This window comes from Polyergus mexicanus, unplaced genomic scaffold (genome assembly GCF_030449975.1).
Source record: "Polyergus mexicanus isolate NDT 795.1 unplaced genomic scaffold, iyPolMexi1.0 SCAF_14, whole genome shotgun sequence".
NCBI classification, from domain to species: domain Eukaryota; kingdom Metazoa; phylum Arthropoda; class Insecta; order Hymenoptera; family Formicidae; genus Polyergus; species Polyergus mexicanus.
Genome location: NW_027223334.1, coordinates 5,849,783 through 5,857,823, shown reverse-complemented (window position 1 = coordinate 5,857,823; position 8,041 = coordinate 5,849,783).

Genomic DNA, 8,041 nt, shown 5'->3' with positions numbered 1-8,041 from the left:
CGATTTTTCTAATAAAATAAACAATGAAAATAAATAAAAATAAATAAATAATATCAAAACGTCTTAAAAAATATTAAAAGCAAAAATATATAAATTCAGGTGTAGCATAATCGATTTATATTATTCTGATGAGATATTGTATATAATTTTTAAACAAGAAACAAAAAAGAAAAGAAGGAGAGAATTAAAGGCAATATATAAAATGTCGTAATATATTAAAATTATAGGATATATTATTTGCAAAATCTCAAAATATAATACGCGACAAAAATAAGCGGAATATCGGTAAAATGTCAGTTGTACGTATTTCTTCAATGACAGGAATGATCGGTTACATCCGGTAACCTTTCATTTTTTCAGTCTTCGAAAGAAGCCCGAAAAGAAAGATTGGCATAAAATTTGCAAATATTACAGTCACTATAATTAAATGGCAATATCCACAGGGATTCCCATGAAAAGATACGTTGTCACTATGTAGGAGAAATATAATTGCAAGATTTAAAATGTATACGGTATTTTTCAAAAAGGGCGTATATATTAACGCGCATATTATAGATGACAGTAATAATAATTTGTGCGCAATAAAATTTTTGTATTTTTCACTCAACAAATATCTTTCTCAGCAATAAGTATCTTACAAAACATTTTTTCTGATATTTTCTGGTATTTAACTCAAACTATCATTAAGATAGCAAAATACGATGACTCGATGATGTGCAATCGAGCGCGATTGAAATCAACGTGACGGGGAAAAAGAATGAAACATATGAAACCAACGGACTTTCCATTGTACAAATGCATTGTCAGTATGCATCGTACTGTCGAACCATTTGCGCGATTCGCATTATCGTGTTTGCAAAAGGTGTCCTTCCGTCTATAAATCTGGTAAAATTACACTAATTTTCGCAAAGAAAGCGCTTAAGAATTAGCTACGCAAATAATCCAATTAGAAATATAAAATATATAAATAAAATATAAATATTTAATTTATATTAAATATTACGTAAGCATATACATAATAAATTATAGTCATTTGATTAAAATAAATATAAATATAAAGATACGAATACAAATTTGCGAACTAACATGATCGTTAATATTTTAAAGAAATCTAGTAATGTGACAAAACAAAGAAATTTTATGTGTTATATCTTATTTCAAAAGCCGATTATTATATAATGCTGAATCATTATTAGTAAATTAAAAAAAACTCACAGACAAATACTGAAATATATTGCCAATTATAAAGCAAGTTGGATTAGTCAGCGATGAGGTAAAAACTGCTAAAAACCTCACAATTTACGTAAATTTTTATCATTGATCAACATCTACCTTTCATTTCAATCAATTGCTCCGTGTGAGGAGCAATTCATTCTAATAAACTGTAATAAATGGTAGACTAAATTGTAATCAGATATCTTTGATTCCTAGCCAATATGAATCAATTGGCTTAAGAAAATTACATCGTCGGCCATGCGTTACATAATCGTTTAAAAAAAAAAAAAAAAAAAAAAAAAAAATGAAAGTCTCTCAACTTCATTAATAGATCTAATAAAGATACAATTTAATGAAACATTTATTTCACATTATAAATAATCTTTGTAATATAACATCTGGATCAAATCTGAATAAATTGATTCTTCTTTTAGCACGAAACATTTAACAAATATATCAATTGGATGGCAAAAATGAAAAGTATACTGCGTGAATATCTGTTATTAAAACTTTCAGGTAGCAATTAAAGTTTAAAATATTATTGATGCACATAAAGGTGTCTCCGTCTGGCGAACATTCACCAAAGCCTGAGCGTTAATCGGGGTCTTCCTGTTCCCCACAGTTGTCTTATTAAAGTTTACTGTCGGTAAAATCGCCATGATTGTGAAAACATTTCAAGTTCATCTATCCCATAAGAAATCCGGAAATATCTGCCTCCCCCGCGCCGCTTGTTTATATGATGAAGCAATAATATTATCTGCGAATTTAAGAGGCGTTAAAAGCTATTGATACTGATCTGTTTATCGCGATCGCATACTATAAATGAATTGTATTTTTTCTCGCAATAAAATGTATAGTTTATGTTAATTAAATACAATTAATCGTAGATGCAATGTTAAAATTAAATTATTCTGATAAAGTCGATTTAAACGCTAAATATATGCTGAAGCTAACAATTTTGCGGCTTTAATCAGAAGCAGATAAGATTGATAAATTTATGTGCGGATTAAAATCAGTATCTTTACGAAATCTCCTTAATTTCTACTAGGAGGATCATATTTCGTGTTTCTTGTTTGTTTCGACAAATCGATTTTTCGATTTATTACGAATTTGTGTAGCGTATGTGTTTGTGTGTGATTTGCGCATGTAAATTATATTATTACATATTTGAATAACGCATATGTACGTCGTCCGTCACGTTTCTGTGACGTAAAATGCTCGAAATGAAATAAACAGTCTTTTATCGCGACTAGCTTTTATATTACTTTAAATATATACGCGATATATATATATATATATATGTTGAAGCTATCATTGTGCCTACGTAATTAATTAATTTTAATTTTATGTCATTGTAAACATCTGTATAACGGCAAATTTATTTACTATTTACTTCAGCAATAACCATTCCTGTATAGAAATACGGAGGAAAAAAAACCGCAAAGAGAGCTCGACGACCGATCTCTTCGCCTTTTCGCAAATACAACGTAAAAGAAAAAAAAATTCGAAGAATCGATCGATAAAAATCGGAATGTAAAGAGAGATAAACCTTTGCACTGTTACGCCAATTAACGATCGTTTTCACTTTTACCCCGCGCGCGAAAAAATATAGTGAACCCAGCGTCGTTCTGTGTTACACCAAGAATCAAGTATTAATGTGAAACTCATGTTTTAGACGCAATTGAGTAACGTACGGCCGATTACACCCGATTGCAGGCCGCGATTGAACGGACTTGCAAATCTCGTAACGGCAAGGTTAACAACATTCGCGCTGTGAATTATTCTCTTTTCGACTTCCAGCGACTATAAGTCATTGTGTCTGGATAATTCAAAAGTCGGATGAACTATTCTCAAAAAAGGCTGTGAGAAAGATGCTCTGAAAATGATATTCGATAGGTCCAATTTAGATTGAAGTACAGATAATTCTTCATTATTTTAGGACACGTGCGTGTAAATGTAAGGTATTATGATAAAGAATATTTTTTTTTATAATTCCAGATTCCTACGTAATATATAATATAAACGCATAGATAAAGCCTTTTATTATTTTATTTTATTTAGAAAATATTTTGCAACATTATATTGTCGTAGAAGATACGCTTGAAATTTATGTATATTTTCATTTTTGTTACAACGCATTTCGTAAAACTTTGCTTTATTGATATTAATCTCGAAATTCTGCCTCTATTATAATCTCCGTTTCACAGCGAATAAAATCGTGCCACTTTCACTAGGGAATTCGTTTCCGGTTCAACAATCAAAAATATATTGTATTAAAGCGTTTGTATAAAAGCCTAACACGTGTCACAAAATCAGTAAAATATTCACAATTAGTAAGTTTCTTTTCAGTCGTAATTGACATTTTGTAAAAATTATAAAAATACATACTCAGACACTATCTAAAAATTTCTTCAGTCATTAAAATCATCTTCTTAAATGTCTAACCTTAGCTGTTTTAAGGTAAGATTATAGTGGCTATAAAAATATCCATAAATGTTCCGTATATTGCGGATTTTATCAAAGAATGTAGTAACATTTTTTGATATCGAAATATCACCTTTTAATATCCTTGCAAAATCGTGTCGATTCACTTTTGTTGCTCGTATTTCTTTATTTCTTTTCCGAATATTATAATAACACGTTTCGATAAGTGCTATAACGGAACATTTATGGATATTTTTATAGCTACTATATTTTTATAGCCTACAGAATATATTGAACAATAAAGATGTTCGTGCTGATAGATTTTTTTGCTCACAAATGTTAGCTATTGTTTCTTCGAAATAAATTAATCCAAGTATACGTTAATTACGCTTTCACATTATTACTCATCTATATTACTTTTTATCTGCTAATTTATATCTAATATATAATATTTATATATTTTTAATATCAAATTTATCTCCATCGTAAATTTCCGTAAATTTTATAATTATTCAAAATAATGCACAATCAATTGTTCAAATTAACTGGCAATTTGACAGAATCAACAAAGAATCGCTTAGCTTCAAAAAACAGATAATGTCTTATTTTAATATATTTAATCTATTCAATATATAGAATTTAATATACTATACACTGGGGACTGTTGTGCAAATTTGGTAACGCGCGTTGAATCAAATAGAACAAAGGAAAGAAATAAAGAGCAATAAAGATGAGTCAACGCGATTTTGCAAGGAAAGAGGGCCTTGGTCTCTTCAGAAAGAAACTTAGAATAGTAACGAGAAATCGGTGCGTTCCGACTTTTTCCGACCCAGAATTCTTTTCATAGGCACGTTCATAATTCTGAAACAATTCTCTACGTGGTACAATACGAGATGTGTACATTAAAAGATGATAATAAAAAGCATCTATCAATGAATCAAATATGCCTCTCGATAATCTGAATATAAACTGCAATATAAAAATATCTACGCACCTTTTACCCCTAAATATTGATTTCTCAACGTTAAAAAACATTTGATATTTTATTATCAACACACATGTGTGTTTCTAAGCGTAGATTCTTTAGTTACATAATATAAATTACATACGTACCAACTGACTCAATAATCATTTCAAGCATCATTTCTTTTCCGCATAGCAATGACGTGAAACCACGATTATGATTTAAGACATTTTTTTTTTTCGAAATTAATTATAAATGGTTGCTTTCGATATCTGTTTCGCGTAACACTTTCGACGTAAGATGGCATAAAGCCCCATCAATCGTTACAGGAATAAAATAAAGAGAAGCGAATAGCGGATTCGCGATCGCTCCCTCTCTCTCCTTTCCTTTTTTTGTTCTTTATTTATTTTCTCCATTACATCACAGCATATATATCCGGTTCTCTGGAATATAATTCCGGTATTGGAATAAGCATCGCGTGTGCTCACCTTCTCTTCAAGTTCTGCGTTACTTTACATCGGATTGGAAATACGTTATATCTTTTCATCGTATTGTTTGACGAAACTAAGAAGATTTATAAATAAATTAATGTGTATTACGTTATAAATAAAGTTGCGACAGTTTGTATGCAGGACATTTGATTGTAATTGAAATATAAATAAAATTATTCGACGTAAATGTAAATGTATGTTAGATGATATATTTCTTATTGTCAATGTATGTACCAATCGTGCTGTCAAATATCCTCCGGCCAGGACAGATCGTCATTTTCCTTCGTCATAAAAGGAAGATAATTGCTTCACTTGTCTTTGCTGTCATTCCAATATACTGACAAGTAACGAGCGGAAACTGTCGAGAAAGGGAAAACTTAATTCGTCGACATAAATTCGCAATCTTTCAAGAACAAGAGAAAATCGTTGTAAAAGCGCGGCTTAACGCATACATAATTGGAGAGCTAAATAGGTGAAGGCGGGATGTGTGTAACGTGTATGTATATTCGAAAAAAAGATTAAAAATGTTATGATATAATTCTAATTATTTAATTGAGCAATGGCAAATAAAGTTAAATGACATTGGGCGCGATTATTCGAAAATTTCTTAATGATTTTCATACCGTTCTCTCTTCGCAAAATAAGACAATTATATTTAATTTATTGCTACGTCAATTCGCATTTTTTTTTTTTTTGATACTAATAAACTTATATAATTAATAAACTTTTGATTTTATATGATTTTGTAAGACTTTACATAACTTTTGAACGATGAAAACTTGTAAACCATAGAAAGTGTAAATTTTTTGAAAGCATTGTTTTCCTTGTTCCGGAAACATCAAGCTTTACACGTTGAAATTACGAAAATACGAAATTTCTGTGAAATGCGACAGTACTTTGGGTAATATCGTTTGCGTCATTACGCAAAATATGTTATCTGATTATAACTATTACGCACTTGAACCTTTAGAATGTAATCCTGAGTCAAATAAAACGCTTGGCATACAGATCTCACGTCAAGATAAGATGAGATGTTAATTTTAAAGAAAAGGACATGTAAAATTAGCACATAATGTATATTATAATCGCAAGAATAATTGGCTCTCTTTTTACTTGATAATGTACGCCTCTTTCGGCGTATCATCACTGTAATTATTACATATATCCTATATGCGCATATATTTTTATACTTCATCAAAATGAGAAAAGTATTTATAATATTGCAGATTTAAACATGAAACAATGTAAAACATAAATCAAGATTTTTCATATACAAATCAAGATCGGATTTTTATTTTATTATAATGACATTACACGTGAAAAATTTCATCAGAAGATTTTATTTTCTAATTGATTATATATTTCACAACATTATAAATATTATATATCGTTCTATTAGTCTACAAAAACACAAAAAATTACCGTACCTTTTTTCCATAATTATTACTAAACCATGACAATTTTGCTTATGGCGATGAATGTATGCAAAATATCAGACATCTTTTTATTGTTTTCATGCTTGATTAGTCTTGAGGATTACAATCCTCCTTATTATCAAGGTGTTTTTCCTTTGCTGTTTAATATTTTTTTATAAAATAAAAAAGGACTAACTCGCGAGACAAAAATGAAGACAGCTTGTTGTTTTACCTTTAAGATCTATTTAAATAAAGATATTAAAATATATCGAAATGTACCTTGCATTATCCAGTGGGTTTATCCAGCAAATTATTCTGAAATAAAAAATAGTAACAGAGAATAGAGCAGAAATATCCTCGTTGCTAAACGAAGCATATCGCAAGTGCATGCGCATTCTGTATTCCGCATGTGTTTCATGTTCCAGACATTTATTGGTAAACAATTAAGTAATAAGCTATAGTGAAAATTGCACAGCTATGTAAATAGAGATTTATCGGTAAACAATTAAGTAATAAGCTATAGTGAAAATTTTACAGCTATGTAAATAGAGAGCAAGATGATAGGCGCAATAGTATCAAGTATGATTTCTACTACCGGCAAGATTCTGAAAAATTCATAACATTAGATTCGATAAAAATTTACTTTTCGCGTCCTCTAGTTGCGTATCTTATTTAATGAAGCTACGAGACTATAATTATCCATCTATGTATTCAATGTTAACGCGCGACGTCCGCTCGCGGGAGACGAGTAATTTAGTCACAAAAAAAAAAAAAACCGATTAGTACTATAAAAAGCGTATGCAAAATTTCTATAAATAGCTCAAGGCGATCTTTGATATAATTATATAAATAGCAATATATCTACGACGGAAATTCCAGCAAGTAATAAATAGAATCTCAAGCGTAAGTTTCGATTTGTGCGGTTGTCGGTCTATTGCAATTTACAATAACGTATCCACGCATCAATTCGTTAACGCTCGTTCTCTCTCTACTTCCTATTGTGTCCATAATATACCCTTTGTTGCAACATACTCTTTTGCGATGCGACGTATTAAAAACCGCTAGCTAGTAGCTTCAACCCTGAATTATGAAATGCGAAAGAAAGAGAAAAGCCACCACCTGGCAAAGTCACCGCAGTTAAACGATTTCACATTAAAAAAAAAAAAAAAAAAGCTAAATAATCTATTAAGATGAACCATGACCTAAACGAGGAATGTATTGTGTACATACGCTTTCATTATCTATGGTGTGTAATTACTTGCAATGACATCGTTTCATTCTAATCAATGGGAATTTACATCTAATAGCTTATGTCGTCAGAAAAAGAATAGAGTTGCGAAGTTTGCTGCTTTATGGTGTGAGTAAAAATGCTGGTTAAAATAATGCGTGTAGATATGATAAATAATAATGTTAATCAATAAGCATTACTATCATTATCAGCGACAGCTTCGTAATTTTAAGCTAAATATCTCAGTCGTGTCTGAGTTCAAAAATAAAGCTTAAACAAATATTTCTAGATATTATAAAGGAAA